This window comes from Phyllobates terribilis, unplaced genomic scaffold, assembly GCF_046119375.1.
Source record: "Phyllobates terribilis strain yellow unplaced genomic scaffold, ASM4611937v1 Scaffold_119__1_contigs__length_5224398, whole genome shotgun sequence".
Classification (NCBI taxonomy): domain Eukaryota; kingdom Metazoa; phylum Chordata; class Amphibia; order Anura; family Dendrobatidae; genus Phyllobates; species Phyllobates terribilis.
Genome location: NW_027362879.1, coordinates 4,576,757 through 4,592,207, shown reverse-complemented (window position 1 = coordinate 4,592,207; position 15,451 = coordinate 4,576,757). Strand labels below are relative to the sequence as shown.

Sequence of the window (15,451 nt, the reverse complement as noted above, 5' to 3'; positions counted from 1 at the left end):
TCGTTCAAAGGTCTGGGATATGGACAATTGAACGCTGCGGTTGGACGTGGACGTTGATGCTATTTCTTGAGAAACTGCCATAACAAGTGAAGACTGAAAGGAGGGGGCATCTTTGCATGCAGTATGGACAGGGGATTGCCTTACACACACAACAGGGGATTCTATTGCTCGCACAACAGCGGAAGAAGCAGTGGTGACACCCGCTGACACTGGTCGTGGACCCTGGGGTTCACCCCACAAAGTCGGGTGCTTTGTTGCCATGTGCCTGATCATGCTGGTGGTGGTCAGGCTGGTAGTTTTGTCACCCCTGCTGATGCTGGCATGGCAGGTGGTACAAATGGCCTTTTTGGGGTTATCAGCAGAGTCTTTAAAACAATTCCAGACTCTGGAAGACCTACCGGTTGTACTGGCAACGTCCCTCGTGTTGGTGTTACGAGGAACTGTTACCTGCCTTCTGTGTGCAGCTACCATACTGCTTCTTCCTGCCTGTTGGGGTACTCTGCCTCCCTCACCCTGTGTGCTGCTGGCCTCGCTCTGCATGTCCTCCTGCCACGCAGGGTCAGTTACTAGATCTTCCAACACCACCTCCTCTTCCACTTGCACACCACGATCCTCCTCCTCACTTCCTGGCAATTGTGTCTCGTCATCGTCCACCTCTTGTGACAAATTGCCAGCGTCGACTTCCTGTGGCCGTGGCTGTTCAAATATTTGGGCATCGCTACATGGGATCTCCTCTTCCACCACTTCAAGCGGAGCAGGCGAGGGGCACAAATCTGGAAATGGACCAGTGAACAGATCTTCAGAGTGTCCAAATGTGGGATCAGTTGCTGTCTGACGACACTTGGCATAGTGGGAGGAAGGAGCATCAGGGTGAGGAGGAGTATGCGGTCGAGACTCACGGCTACTAACATTTGACCGTGTGGAAGACAAACCGGAGCTGGTGGTGGCCAGGTAACTGGAAGTATTATCTGCTATCCAATTAATAACCTGTTCACACTGATCAGGTCGCAATACTGGTGTTGTTCTGTGCTTCCCTAGTAATTCGGTCAAGAACTGGGAGTGAGAAGATGTGAGAAGATGTGGCTGTTGGTTGTGGCACATTTTCACCTTGGCCACGGCCCCGTCCTCTGCACGCACCATCACCAGAACGTCCAGTTCCACATGCCTTGGCACGCACCTTGCCCATTGTAAATCAAGTAAAATAGCTTACACTCGCACTATCAATGGAAAAAGTGTAATAAAAAGTAGATTACAACCGTGGAAGAGGAAAACCACAGTTCTATTTCTCTGGCCTACACCCGACTCTTTTAAACAATCTGAACAATCAGGGAGGAACTATTATTGTTTTTCTTTACGTCAAAAAATACCAAAAGCTGAATAATAGAGATTTTTTATCGTGGAACGGCAAAACCACAGTTATAATTTACTGGTGTACAACAGACTATTTTCAACAGATATATTTGTGTCTGAACAATCAGGAGACACTATTACTGTTTTTCTTTACAGCAAAAAATGCCAAAAGCAGGATAATACAGAGATTTTTTACCGTGGAACAGCAAAACCACAGTTATAATTTACTGGTGTATACCAGACTTTTTTAAATATAGATATTTGCGGCTGAACAGTGAGCGACACACTCAAACTGTTTTTTTGGGGGGTAAAAATGGCCCAAAAGTGGATAATACAGAGGTTTGAACCGTGGAACTGCAAAACCGCACTCCTGTTTCTCTGGCCTACACCAGACTATTTTCAACAGATATATTTGTGTCTGAACTGTCACAGACACGCTTTTTTTTTTTGGATGGGAGGGGGGGGCACCAAAAGGTTAATAAGACGGGTATTTGTACAGTGTGAAGGAGGGAAAAAAAAAGAGGATTTAGATGAAAAAAAAAAAAAAAGGATTTTTCCTGGCCCCCCGAGACCTGGAGCTAAGTCCAGAAATTTCAGCAACAGGAGCACACAGGACTGTAATGCAGCGCTTGCTGGTATAACCACTGCATCTCCTATACAGCCTGCCTGCCTGATATCTGGGATGGATATTAGTCCTGAGAAGGTCTGTTTGTTTGATCTGGCAGCCTTTAGAGACCCTACACTACCTATTTTGCAGTATAAATCTCTCCCTAGCTCAGCAGCACTTTCCCTACACTAGCTAATCCCGGGCGTCTGTGTCCAAGATGGCGGCGCCCGGTTTTAAATACTCGAGGTGATGCTGTGCGGCCAGCAAATCAATGTAATGCCCACAACCAACATGGCTGCGGCATTACAGTGACGGGCTGGCAATCCCTGCATGCTCATTGGCTCTGTAAAGAGCGCCAAACATGCAGGGAGGAGACCCGAGCTCCCGCACGAGTAACCCGGAAATGCTCGGTGCTCGCCGAACATCCCGAGTAGCGTGATGCTCGGGCGAGTACCGAGCAGTGTCGAGCATGTTCGCTCAACACTACTGAACAGGAGTCAACAGTATGATGCAGCAGCAAAAAAGGCAAATACAATTCTGGGATGTATTAACAGAAGCATACAGTCTAGATCACGTGAAGTCATCTGGAATACTGTGTCCAGTTTTGGGCACCACATTTTAAAAAAGACATTGACAAACTGGAGCAAGTTCAGAGAAGAGCGACCAGAATGGTGACTGGACTGCAAACCATGTCCTATGAGGAACGGTTACAGGATTTGGGAATGTTTAGCTTGCAAAAAAGAAGACAGAGAGGAGACTTAATAGCGGTCTACAAATATGTCAAGGGCTGTCACATTGTAGAAGGATCATCTTTATTCTCATTTGCACAAGGAAAGACTAGAAGCAATGGGATGAAACTGAACGGGAGGAGACACAGATTAGATATTAGAAAAAACTTTTTGACAGTTAGGGTGATCAATGAGTGGAACAGGCTGCCACGAGAGGTGGTGAGATCCCCTTTAATGGACGTCTTCAAACAGAGGCTGGACAGACATCTGTCTGAGATGATTTAGTGAATCCGGCTTTGAGCAGGGGGTTGGACCAGATGACCGAGGAGGTCCCTTCCAACTCTACCATTCTATGACTTGCTTGGGTCACTGCCTCAGTTACTGCACGGTGTGAACACCGCCGCCTTACAAGTGGGAGGTTGGGAAGAGGTTAATGGAAGTAGAGATGTATGATTTACAAATGCTGTCAGATAATACAACATATAAAAAAGTCCTAAATAATCCTTTATCAAAGCTAGTTATAGATACCCATTCTATTATTCAAGAGGGTTTTGCCCTAGAGGTTATAACTGAAAAAGAAAGAGATTATTTAATTGTGGAGCAACCAATGTTGCCAGGTTTATATGGTCTGCCAAAAATACATAAAAATATAATTCCTCCCCCGATGAGACTCATAGTATCGGGTATAAACTCAGTTACTGAATTAATAGGGGATTGGAAGGATAATTTGTTGCAGCCATTAGTTCAAAGAACTGCAGGATTTTTAAAGGACTCCAGGGATGTCTTAAATCAGGTATCTAAAATGCAATGGCAGCCTAACTACACGTGGCTTAGCTGCGATGTAGTGTCATTGTATACTTGCATTCCTCATAATATTGTTATCCAAACGCTAAAGAATCATCTATTTAAATTCAGCGCTTATTCTTCTGATCTATGTGAATATATTGTCTTGTTGGTGCAATTTTTAATAACTAATCATTTTTTTATGTACAAGCAGGTTTTTTTCCTTCAGTGCAAGGGGGTCTCCATGGGAGCTAAATACTCCCCGTCGCTCGCAAACTTAATAATGTCCTTCTGGGAGCATAAATGTTGGTATACTTCTGCGAATCCTTATGTGAATTGTCTGTTCTGGTATGGCAGATACATCGATGATTTGATCTTCATATGGAGGGGTAATGTATCTGCCATACCGGAATTTGTACAGTATCTTAATGATTTTAATTTGTCATTCACATACAATACTCACCCACTGTAATTCCATTCTTGGACCTCAGACTGGAGGGGGGAAATGGCAGTATAGCTACTTCAACATTTTCTAAACCCCACTCAGGAAATACGATACTGCATGCTGCAAGCAGTCGACCGCAGTCACACCATAAAAGCCATCCCAGTGGGAGAGTATACCAGGATAAAGCGTAACTGCAGCCTAAAGCTGACAAACTAGAAAGTGAAATCACTACTTGTGGGATAAACTAATTAGGAGAGGTTACCCACCCTGGACTCTGGACAGAGCTTCAAGGATCCTAGCTACAAGAGACAGATGAAATAATTGTAAATAAAATGTTCATTTCTAGTACTTGGTTGAAAACCCTTTGTTAGCAATGACTGCCTGAAGTCTTGAACTCATGGACATCACTAGACGCTGTGTTTCCTCCTTTTTGATACTCTGCCAGGCCTTCACTACGGTGGTTTTCAGTTGCTGTTTGTTTGTGGGCCTGTCTGAAGTTTAGTCTTTAACAAGTGAAATACATGCTCAATTGGGTTGAGATCAGGTGACTGACTTGGCCATTCAAGAATATTCCACTTCTTTGCTTTAATAAACTCCTGGGTTGCTTTGGCTTTATGTTTTGGGTCATCGTCCATCTGTAGTATGAAATGACGACCAATCAGTTTGGCTGCATTTGGCTGGATCTGAGCACACAGTATGGCTCTGAATACATCAGAATTCATTCGGCTGCTTCTGTCCTGTGTCACATCATCAATAAACATTGGCAGCCATGCATGTCCAAGCCATCACACTGCCTCCGCTGTGTTTTACAGATGATGTGGTATGCTTTGGATCATGAGCTGTACCACGCCTTCGCCATACTTTTCTCTTTCCATCATACTGGTAGAGGTTGATCTTGGTTTCATCTGTCCAAAGAATGTTCTTCCTGAACTGTGCTGGCTTTTTTAGATGTTTTTTTAGCAAAGTCCAATCTAGCCTTTTTATTCTTGATACTTATGAGTGGCTTGCACCGTGCAGTGAACCCTCTGTATTTACTTTCATGCAGTCTTCTCTTTACGGTAGATTTGGATATTCATACGCCTACCTCCTGGAGTGTTGTTCACTTGGTTGGCTGTTGTGAAGGGGTTTCTCTTCACCATGGAGATTATTCTGCGATCATCCACCACAGTTGTCTTCCGTGGGCGCCCAGGTCTTTTTGCATTGATGAGTTCACCAGTGCTTTCTTTCTTTCTCAGGATGTACCAAACTGTAGATTTTGCCACTCCTAATATTGTAGCAATTTCTCGAATAGGTTTTTTCAGCTTAAGGACGGCTTGTTTCACCTGCATGAAGAGCTCCTTTGACCGCATGTTTACTTCACAGCAAAACCTTCTAAATGCAAGCACCACACCTCAAATCAACTCCAGGCCTTTTATCTGCTTAATTGAGAATGACATAACGAATGGATTGCCCACACCTGTCCATGAAATAGCCTTGGAGTCAATTGTCCAATTACTTTTGGTCCCTTTAAAAACAGGGTTGCACATGTTAAGAAGCTGAAACTCCTAAACCCTTCATCCAATTTTAATGTGGATACCCTCAAATGAAAGCTGAAAGTCTGAACTTCAACTGCATCTGAATTGTTTTGTTTAAAATTAATTGTGGTAATGTCTAAAACCAAAATTAGAAAAATGTTGTCTCTGTCCAAATATATATGGACCTAACTGTAGCTGATATATTCAATATCAATGAATCTAATAGAAATGTTTCTTCTGCTTCCAGACACTTTATTCAGATCCATAGCAAAGATATCTCTCAGCTTTATGTATGGTACTGAGAAAAAATCTTTCCCAATCCCAGAGGAGGTGATTTGAAGAACGCCTACTAGATTGGGAGACATATTTGATGTTCCACCTAAATACATGCCATCCAAATGGACTAAACATGCGAAGAGAAATAATGTTCCATTATTAAAGGATAATTTAGTCTGTTCTAAAAACATTGTATTGAAAGAGTTTTTTAATATACGTTGTATGTTTTTTGTATAAATAATCATATATGTAAATTGCCTCGGATCATGTGACATTTTTTTTTAATAATTCTGTATGTAAATTGTTCCGGGTCATGTGATATTTTTATGAAATGTTATTGGTGATTATCTGTATAAAAAGATGGTGAGCACATTTGCATGTAGCTTTAAAAAAGAACGCAGATTGGAGAGTATAAATATCTCGGGATGTGGCTGGTCTATCACTGAGATCGTCATGGGACCCTCGCTATATGGACTGTGGCAGACAGGTGAGATTGAGGTTGGTTTATTATTTTACCTTTATTGCAGGTGATGATGGGCTTCGAGGATTAGCTGAAAGGAGAGTATATGGTGTTTTTTATTTTTTACAGGGGACGAGAACATCAGGGTCAAGGTGCAGGTAAGTGATAGGTGAGTATATGTGCTTATAATTTTTATTTAAATATTTTAACTTTTTTTAATTTTACTTTTACTTTCACCGCGCAAGCGCGCTGATGAGATGTTAATTCTCCTATCAGCGGCGCTCGTCTACAATGCCACGAGGCGCCGGATGATGAGGGTAGTAGCCCCATCAGCCGGCGCCTGTCACCCTCGGTAAGCTTTTCTACCCCGGGTGACTGTCACAGTTGCGGGGATTACGCAGACAGCAGTCAGTATGGTCCCTGCAGCGCTGTGACCGGTGGTAGCTATATTATCGCAGGTCACTGTCAAACCTGCGGGGATCACGGTGACAGCTGTCAGTATAGTCCCTGCAGTGCTGTGTCCGGTGATAGCTATATTACCGCCAATCACAGGCCCTGATTCCCACGATGTCACGCAGATGACAGCACGGGAAACCAAAGATATTCGGGCCATGTTCGTGTCCGTGATAGGGAGCCCGAACATTTTTCTGATGTTACAGGTTTATTTGCCGAACTGGAACATCAAAATAGTCGCTCATCTCTGGTAATTAATAATCTATCAATCTTGTCATATGAATTTCATATCGAAATATGGCACAAGAGTACTTTATAGGTGGTATCTTTGTTGTATCGTTTGTTTATTTATTATTTTTATACACAGTATATATGATCAATTGTTATCTATTTGATGCACTAGTCACTTTAGAATTTTTCATAAATAATCTCCTTTATTATTTGACATAGTATAATTCTGATTATCAAATCAACTAAACTTGATGGCATAATAATGAACCTTTGATCATTTAGATAATAGTATATAATTTGAGGAATTGGGTGCAATTCCGTAGTCATCTCCAGCCTGATGCAAAACAAATTTGTCTTGCACGATATACAGTACAGACCAAAAGTTTGGACCCACCTTCTCATTTAAAGATTTTTCTGTATTTTCATGACTATGAAAATTGTACATTCACACTGAAGGCATCAAAACTATGAATTAACACATGTGGAATTATATACTTAACAAAAAAGTGTGAAACAACTGAAAATATGTCTTATATTCTAGGTTCTTCAAAGTAGCCACCTTTTGCTTTGATGACTGCTTTGCACACTCTTGGCATTCTCTTGATGAGCTTCAAGAGGAAGTCACCGGAAATGGATTTCACTTCACAGGTGTGCCCTGTCAGGTTTAATAAGTGGGATTCAAAGTCATGAAAATACAGAAAAATCTTTAAATGAGAAGGTGTGTCCAAACTTTTGGTCTGTATTGTATATGTACAATTTTAATATGATCAATAAAAATATGGAAATATATTATATATATATACACACACACTGCTCAAAAAATAAAGGGAACACTTAAACAACACAATGTAACTCCAAGTCAATAACACTTCTGTGAAATCTACCTGTCCAGTTATGAAGCAACACTGATTGTGAATCAATTTCTACTGCTGTTGTGCAAATGGAACAGACAACTGGTAGAAATGATAGGCAATTAGCCAGATACCCCCTATAAAGGAGTGGTTCTGCAGGTGGTGACCACAGACCATCTCTCTGTTCTCATCCTTTTGGCTGTTGTTTTGGTCACTTTTTCATTTTTCCATTGCTCTCACCCCTAGAGGTACAGTAGAATGAGGCGGTGTCTACAGGACAACCCACAGAAGTTGCTCAGGTAGTGCAGTTCATCCAGGATAGCACATCAGTGCGAACTGTGGCAAGAAGTGTAGCTGTGTCTGTCAGCACAGTGTCCAGAGCATGGAGCAGATACCAGGAGATGTGGAGGGAGCCATAGGAGGGCAACAACCCAGCAGCAGGACTGTTACCTCCTCTTTGTGCAAGGAGGAACAGGAGGAGCACTGCCAGAGCCCTGCAAAATGACCTCCAGCAGGCCACAAATGACAAATGACAATGCCAGACCTCATGTGGCTGGAGTGTGTCAGCAGTTCCTGCAAAATGAGGGCATTGAAGCTATGGACTGGCCCGGCCCGCCCGTTCCCCAGACCTGAATCCCTTTATTTTTCTTGAGCAGAGTGTGTGTGTGTGTGTGTGTGTGTGTGTGTGTGTGTGTGTGTGTGTGTGTGTGTGTGTGTGTGTGAGATATATATATATATCTCAAAGGCATCTCCAGACTTGTCTGTCACATGTGCTCAGTGTGAACCTGCTTTCATCTGTGAAGAGCACAGGGCGCCAGTGGCGACTTAGCCAATCCTGGTTTTCTGTGGCAAATGCCAAGCGTCCTGCACGGTGTTTTGCCTGTGAGCACAACCCCCACCTGTGGACGTCGGGCCCTCATACCACCCTCATGGAGTCGGTTTCTAACCGTTTGTGCAGACACATGCACATTTGTAGCCTGCTGGAGGTCATTTTGCAGGGCTCTGGCAGTGCTCTTCCTTGAACAAAGGCAGAGGTAGCGGTCCTGCTGCTGGGTTGTTGTCCTCATACGGCCCCCTCCACGTCACCTGGTATACTGGCCTGTCTCCTGGTAGCGCCTCCAGCCTCTGGACACAGCCAACCTTCTTGCCACAGCTTGCATTGATGTGCCATCCTGGATGAGCTGCATCAACTTCTGATCAACTTCTGTGGGTTGTAGAGTCCGTCTCATGCTACCATAAGGATAATTGGTAAATCTCATGCTCCTCTGATATCATCCTCATGCAGTATATTACTGTACAAAGCCTCGATATCTAGTAAGACAAACCTTTTTATTTGGATATTCTTATGCCCACAACGCGTTTCTGCAGCGATCTGCTGCCTTCATCAGGTGAAATTCCACCTGATGAAGGCAGCGGATCGCTGCAGAAACGCGTTGTGGGCATAAGAATATCCAAATAAAAAGGTTTGTTTCTTTTAGTCACCTGTCCCAAGTGCTCCATTCAGTATCCGGCGCCCATATTGACCGCAACACTTTGCACATTGTCTCACCTTTCCCGTTGGGAGTTGTGGCTTGGAGCTGCAGGGAACTGGATGTACTTCCAGCAATAGGACCTGTTATGTCACCACCCGCGTGATCTACATCCGGAACCAATTGATTGGGAGCTCAGTCCGCGGTTTCAGAGGAGACACAGTGGGCGCGGTGGTAACGACATCAGCATCAGTGGCTACTAAACCCGGGTTGTGCAGTCTGCACAACCCATCAAGGTGAGCAGACAATTGTCATCTGTACGTGTACTCCATTCAATATACAGGTTCACACAAGCACAGCACTTCTCCACCCTACCCCTTGTTTTTTACGATATCTAGTAAGACCTGCTCCCTTACATGCATGTATACATGCTCGGAGGGTATACATGTAGGGGAGCAGGCAGAGGGAAAACCAACTCCAGAGGGATTATTTCAACTGTAAAATCTCAGGACTTATTCCAACTGCAGGACCTCAGGCGGTACTGTGGAAATATTATACTGTGTGGGGGCATCATACATACTGCATAAGGGGCATAATGGGGGCATTACACTGTATGGGGGCATCATACATACTGCATAAGGGGCATAATGGGGGCATTACACTGTGTGGGGGCATCATACATACTACATAAGGGGCATAATGGGGGCATTACACTGTGTGGGGCATCATACATCCTGCATAAGGGGCATAATGGGGGCATTACACTGTGTGGGGGCATCATACATCCTGCATAAGGGGCATAATGGGGGCATTACACTGTGGGGGCATCGTACATACTGCATAAGGGGCATAATGGGGGCATTACACTGTGTGGGGGCATCATACATACTACATAAGGGGCATAATGGGGGCATTACACTGTGTGGGGCATCATACATCCTGCATAAGGGGCATAATGGGGGCATTACACTGTGTGGGGGCATCATACATCCTGCATAAGGGGCATAATGGGGGCATTACACTGTGGGGGCATCGTACATACTGCATAAGGGGCATAATGGGGGCATTACACTGTGGGGACATCATACATCCTGCATAAGGGGCATAATGGGGGCATCATACATCCTGCATAAGGGGCATAATGGGGGCATTACACTGTGTGGGGGCATCATACATACTACATAAGGGGCATAATGGGGGCATTACACTGTGTGGGGGGCATTACACTGTGTGGGGGGCATCATACATCCTGCATAAGGGGCATAATGGGGGCATTACACTGTGTGGGGGCATCATGCATCCTGCATAAGGGGCATAATGGGGGCATTACACTGTGTGGGGGCATCATACATCCTGCATAAGGGGCATAATGGGGGCATTACACTGTGGGGCCAGTAAAGGGGTCCTGTACTATGAGAACAATACGTCTCCTCCCTTCCTGTCTCCATAGTTGGGTCGTATGTATCTATCACAGGAAACAGAACAAAAAACCTTATGATTCTTATAAAGGGGCAACACAAGACCCCAAAAGAGCCTACGTGCTGAAGGGGTTAATGCCCCCTGCACCCAGTAATGGGGTCTCCACATACCTCCACCTGCAGAGCCGCCACCACATATATGGCTGCTCTGTGCGCACAGGCGCTGTGATGAGGTCACAGGAGGGGAGGAGTCAGGGGTCACATGATCAGGGGCCTCAGTGGATGCAGGACTCTGCTGTGCTGGTTGTCATGGTGCTGGATGAGCTGAAGTTTATGTGTGGGGTCAGGAGGGGTTTACAGTGTGGATGTAGCAGAGCCGCGTGTGTACGAGGTGTACGGAGCAGAGCCGCGTGTGTACGAGGTGTACGGAGCGGAGCCGCGTGTGTACGAGGTGTACGGAGCGGAGCCGCGTGTGTACGAGGTGTACGGAGCGGAGCCGCGTGTGTACGAGGTGTACGGAGCGGAGCCGCGTGTGTACGAGGTGTACGGAGCGGAGCCGCGTGTGTACGAGGTGTACGGAGCGGAGCCGCGTGTGTACGAGGTGTACGGAGCGGAGCCGCGTGTGTACGAGGTGTACGGAGCAGAGCCGCGTGTGTACGAGGTGTACGGAGCAGAGCCGCGTGTGTACGAGGTGTACGGAGCAGAGCCGCGTGTGTACGAGGTGCATGGAGCGGAGCCGCGTGTGTACGAGGTGTACGGAGCAGAGCTGTGTGTGTACGAGGTGTAAGGAGCAGAGCGGAGCAGCGCGTGTACGAGGCGTACGGAGCAGAGCCGCTTGTGTACGAGGTGTACGGAGCAGAGCCGCGCGTGTGCGAGGTGTACGGAGCGGAGCCGCGTGTGTACGAGGTGTACGGAGCGGAGCCGTGTGTACGAGGTGTATGGAGCGGAGCCGCGTGTGTACGGAGCGTAGCCGCGTGTGTACGAGGCGTACGGAGCGTAGCCGCGTGTGTACGAGGTGTACGGAGCAGAGCCGTGTGTACGAGGTGTACGGAGCGGAGCCGCGTGTGTGCGAGGTGTACGGAGCAGAGCCGCGTGTGTACGAGGTGTACGGAGCAGAGCCGCGTGTGTACGAGGTGCATGGAGCGGAGCCGCGTGTGTACGAGGTGTACGGAGTGGAGCGGAGCAGCGCGTGTACGAGGTGTACGGAGCAGAGCCGCGTGTGTACAAGGTGTACGGAGCAGAGCCGCGTGTGTACGAGGTGTACGGAGCAGAGCCGCGTGTGTACGAGGTGTACGGAGCAGAGCCGCGTGTGTACGAGGTGTATGGAGCGTAGCCGCGTGTGTACGAGGCGTACGGAGCAGAGCCGCGTGTGTACGAGGTGTACGGAGCAGAGCCGTGTGTACGAGGTGTACGGAGCGGAGCCGCGTGTGTACGAGGTGTACGAGCGGAGCCGCGTGTGTACGAGGTGTACGGAGCGGAGCCGCGTGTGTACGAGGTGTACGGAGCGGAGCCACGCGTGTACGAGGTGTACGGAGCGGAGCCGCGCGTGTACGAGGTGTACGGAGCGGAGCCGCGCGTGTACGAGGTGTACGGAGCGGAGCCGCGCGTGTACGGAGTGGAGCCGTGCGTGTACGAGGTGTACGGTTGAGGAGCCCCGCGTGTATGTGGTGTACGGAGCGGAGCCGCGCGTGTACGAGGTGTACGGAGCGGAGCCGCCCATGTACGGAGCGGAGCCCCGCGTGTACGAGGTGTACGGAGCGGAGCCGCGCGTGTACGATGTGTACGGAGCGGAGCCGCGCGTGTACGAGGTGTGCGGAGCGGAGCCGTGCGTGTACGAGGTGTACTGAGCAGAACCGTGTGTGTTTGTCAGTCCTCACTTGTGAGGGCCAATAGCAAAGCCCCCGACGTGTGAAGAACCCCTAAAGTGACCCCATTTCGGACACTGTACCCACCAGGGAAGTCATCTGAGGGTGTAATGGGCGTTCTTACGTTCTTATCCCACAGGTGTCTCACTGATTACTTTACCACTCGTTTGTGTGTAAATAATATTACATTTGCTCAGAGCCGCAGCGAGGCGTTCAGCCAGGGGTGGACACACCGCCGATGCAGCCGCACCCGGGCCCACAGGTGGAGGGGGGCCCATGCAGGAAGGGGCGCAGTGCTCAGGCAGTAGATCACGCAGCTGCTATGGTGCCCCTTGACTGAGGGCTGATGCTGCTTAACCCCGTCCACTCCCACCCATAATGATTTTTGATACCCTGGGCAGAGTGCGAGCATTGCAAAAGGGGGCATGTCATGCAGGAGAGAGGCCGCTGGCCAATGAACGCTTCCCCATCAGACTGTTGAGAGCGCTTACAGGGGGTCTTCTGCCTCCTGCGGTTCCTTTCCCAGCAGCATTTCCTCAAAGAGTAGAAGGTGGTGGAGGAGAGTTCACAGCATCGGACAGCAAGCAGGAGCAGGAAGCTGAAATCAGTCCTGTTTGCTGTGTCCTCTCCTCCACAGTGGGTTCTGCAGCCCTCTCCAGAAGACCCCAATATCATAAAAGATTAGTATATGAGTGTGACGCGCCCCCTGGGACATATTCCTTTTTGAGGGGAATACCCGGCACCGGATCAGATGGGGGGGTTGTAGTCTCCGAGCGGCTGTGACCCGGCCCCGTGCCCAGGGCGTCAAGCTCAGTGTTATGTGGCAGTCCTACAGATGTTATTAAGAGTTCTTTTGTGTCGACTACGCCACCCGTTGTGTTGCGGTCACTATGGCCGCCGCTGCAGCAGGGTCCGCTGAGGCTGATGGTGTAGGTGCAGCTTGTGATGGTATAACCCCCAACGGGTGGGGTATAGCCTCAGGGGGTCAGGTGCAGAGGATGGGGGTTGTGGTGGTGCAGCATAGGTGTTAAATGAAGACAGAGTCGGGTTGTGCAGTTTAGGGTATTTACTCACTGCTGATGTTCCGGTCACTCCAGCTTCAAGTGACCTCCCGAGCCGTGCTGCGTCCACCAGGTCCTGGATCCAGCCAACCCCCAAGCGAGTCCGGAGCGTGACCCTGAGCTCTCCTTCTGTCCTTTCTCTGGCCGTCCCCACTAGTGATCCACCCAGGTCCAGCTCCCTCGGGCCTTCTGTTGGGTGACCCTTGGCCTTGGGTTCCCTGACCCTCCACGTGGTATGCCTTCGTGGTGGATGTGGTGGGTGGCCGTGGCAGACGCTGCCCACGGCCTCCGGTCTCTGGCTGGGGTGTGTTTTTGCCCCCACCAGCTTGGGTTCCGGTACCCTGATGCCGACTCTTCACCCGGTGCTTTTAGTTGGGGTCTTAGAGTCCTTTCTTCTGTTTCCCCCTCTGGGTCTCTCTTTCTTTCTCCTCTCTCTCTCTGGATCTGCTCTGCTCCTCTTCCTGTGACTCCTCTGCAAAGGCTGACAGACTGACTTCCTCTCTGCTTGCTGTCTGCTCCTCTGCAGCTGTCCTGCTGTCTCCAACTGACTTGTTCTCTGCATCTGACCCTGATCTTAGTTGGTGCCCACCTTATATACACCCTCTATGTGTGAGCTCAGGTGACCAGCACCCAATGAGCTCCTATCTTTACCCAGGCTGCTCCCCCTATCTGCCCCTACACTACTTGGGATGTACCACCCCCCTCCCACTCCAGCCAGGAACAGACTCGGTCGTACCTGCACATTTCTAAGTGGGAGTACCGTTGGTCTGTTCCTCGGAAATGGGATGTATGTAGTGCATGCAGCCTACCGAGCTCAGTTCCACACTCCATCCTTACCCGGGAGTGGAATATCACACCTCTGGGTTGAGGTGCAATACTCCTGTAGCAGCCGAATCATCAGGGTGCTACATTCCCCCCTGGTAAATCACAGCACGTCCTCGGGCTGTAAGACATAAAACACCAAACATACAATTTTTTTTTCATAAACATAAACATATAAAACATCATATAAAACTTTTCATATAAACATTCTCGTAGTCGTTTCTTGTTTCAGGTTCCTCCTCCGGACACTGTGCAACGTGTGTCCGGGAAAAGTGCGACAGTTTCTCTAGAAAAACTGGTTTTCCTATAAAACCGGTAGGGGGCGCTTTAGGACGCGCAACTATATACAGGGGAAGTTGGCCGCTCTCAGTCCTCGGCCAGGTAGAGGGAAGGGAATGGCTGCTCACAGTCCTCAGCCTGTGGGATTAAGGGGTTAACGGGTAAACAGTTCACTCTTGCTGGTCCCAACGGGGACTATATATATATATATCAACAGTTTCTTTGGTACCCGATCGGGTAACTATTTACATCACTTGCTCTGCCGCACTCAACGGCGTCTTCCTCCTGCTCTTTGCTTACAGCTGGTTGTTACTTCAGACCCGTCCGGGTCCTCTTGCTCCTCCTCCTCGCACCGCAACTCCTCCTCCGTCAGGCGGTGTACGTGGAGGGCATAAGGTCCTTTGGCACACTTGTGCCGGGTAAAGGTGACCTCGTCTCCGATGTAGAGGTCACGACCTCTGTGCCCCTCCGGCAGATGGGACTCCACGTCTCTGCGCGTGACAAAGACGTCGCCGGGGGTGTTGTTGTCTCGGATGAAGCCCCACCCATGCTGCTGGTTGAACTTGATCACTGTCCCGATGGTGCGGGGACAATGCGCTGCACGGGGGTCCCTCCTGGTCCGGCTCTTCTGCTCGGCGCTCCTTATTTGGGCCTGTTGTTCCCGGACCCGCCTCTCTCTCCGCTCCCTCGCGAACTCTTCGAGCTGTTGGCGGCAGCACTCCGCACGCTCTGCTGCAGCTGCCCTAGTTTCCTGAGTGAACCCCATTAGATCTTCTCCGGTGGGGTCCCACTCAAACTGTGCTTCCGCTAGCGGGGGCGAGATCCGTGCCACGGGCTTC

At 48.6% G+C, this 15,451-nt stretch overlaps 1 protein-coding gene across 2 annotated transcripts in view; it reads right to left on the bottom strand.

Annotated features, from left to right (window-relative positions):
* LOC141201594 (gastrula zinc finger protein XlCGF66.1-like) overlaps positions 1–15,451 on the bottom strand; it is an 88,529-nt gene that overhangs the window by 32,425 nt on the left and 40,653 nt on the right. Inside the window, exon 1 of one of the 2 annotated variants that reach the window (XM_073663592.1) lies at positions 10,757–10,807. The exons of the other annotated variant lie outside the window; for it this stretch is intronic. The gene's annotated coding sequence lies outside the window, so the exon portion shown is untranslated. Of the gene's footprint in view, positions 1–10,756; positions 10,808–15,451 lie in introns of those variants that run through there. 2 annotated transcript variants of the gene reach the window in all.